Source organism: Eurosta solidaginis, chromosome 2 (assembly GCF_040869045.1).
Source record: "Eurosta solidaginis isolate ZX-2024a chromosome 2, ASM4086904v1, whole genome shotgun sequence".
Classification (NCBI taxonomy): domain Eukaryota; kingdom Metazoa; phylum Arthropoda; class Insecta; order Diptera; family Tephritidae; genus Eurosta; species Eurosta solidaginis.
Genome location: NC_090320.1, coordinates 263,553,059 through 263,554,797, shown reverse-complemented (window position 1 = coordinate 263,554,797; position 1,739 = coordinate 263,553,059).

The window sequence follows — 1,739 nt, the reverse complement described above, 5'->3', positions numbered from 1 at the left end:
AGAGCATCTACTATACTTCGCATCTTCCCCTCATCCATCGTTTGGTTCGGTGGGCGGAATTTCCCCATTACTATTTTATACCCTTGTCCCCAAGGATCACAATCAACTTCTTTGCAAAGCTTTTTCCAGCTATCAAGTTTGCTTTGCTTTATGGCGGCACAGAGAACCTTTTTTGCTCTTTTGTATGCCTCCGCATGCTCTAGCGCGTCAGGCCTGCTGCGTGCACGGGTTGCCAGCCTTCGCTTTCTGTGGCATACCCTGCGTAGTTCGGCGATTTCGCTACTCCACCAGTGCACTTGTTTTTTGCCTCTCCTAGGCCCTTTTCGTGGCATTGAGGTCTTGCATGCGTTGTTCAGACAACGCATGGTGGCTTCTACCGTAGCGTTCGCCGCTTCGGCACTGTCGACTATCTGTCGTGCGCTCGCTTGTACAACAGCGGAGAACTTTGCAGCGTCAACCTTAGAGGCGTCCCATTTTGTTTTCATACGGGGCGGTCTCTCTGTCCGACTTTGCCCTGAGTCATTAAGATGGAAGGTGATGTAGTTATGGTCACTACCCGTGAGATCCTCCATCACCCTCCATCCAGCCTCCTTTGACAGCAGGTTTTCCGATACTAATGTAATATCAGGGATAGAGTGTCCAAAGCCTGGTCGCCGATATGTCGGGGTCGTGCCGGTATTCAGAATGACCAATCCGAGCCGGGCAGCCATTTCTAGCACTAGCCTTCCTCTGGAGTTAGTCTGGGGCATTCCCCACTCAACAGCCCTAGCATTGAAATCTCCAGCGACGACCACGTTACCGGTTTCCTCACGCAAATCGTCTTCGAGTAGTTCTAGCTTATCTTTAAACCCTTGAATTGGATCGTTTGGGGACAGGTAGCAGCTCACTAGTGTGGTGTGCGCCACTGTTACGCGTACGTAGCCGTTTCCGACAACACGGCTTCGTACGTGGGCGCCAGCGTCTAGGATCCAGATCGCAGCAGCACCTGTTGAGTCTACGTGCCAGTCACTCCTGACTCTATAAGGTTCGCTGATGATGACATAGCTGGCTCTGCTTTCAAGAACCAATTGGTCCAGCAGACTATCGGCTAACCTGCTTCGGTTCAGGTTGCCTTGGATGAACCTGGTCACTTGCGCGCCTGTTTGGCCTTTGCGGCAGCGAGTGCCTCCCTGAAGGTGCTGCATGCTCCAGACCCGGGAAGGTGGTCGACCTTCTCTGACTGGCATAAAAAGCACTTTGGAGTTCCCGTGCAGGCCGAGGCCTGGTGGCCACTCTGTCCGCACTTCCAGCAAGCACTGCTTCTATCAGGGCCTTCGCAGTCTGCTTTTTGGTGTCCGTAGCCTAGACACCTGAAGCATCGCTGCACGTCTACCCTCTGTCTAAGCCTGCATTGCAGCCAGCCGATACAGATCTTGCCCTTGGCTAGTAAAAGGACGCCAACAGCTTCGTCCACTTCAATGGCTGCCATCTTCTGTTCACGCTGGTTTGCCGAGAAAATAGACACACGGACCTGCCCCGTCATTTCCCCGCCAGCAGCTTTCCTAACAGCCTGGGCAACTTCTTCGGCGGTTGCCAGACAGTCCATGCCCAGCACCTCTATCCGCATTCGCCGTGTAAGCTGCTTGGTTTCGCCCGCTTCTCCAACAGCGCTTCCTATCGCTTGGATGAACGCTGATTTATCGCCGCAACGTGCAGTTTCGATAAGTACACTCCCGGATTTGGTTTTTCGGACGGAGCGT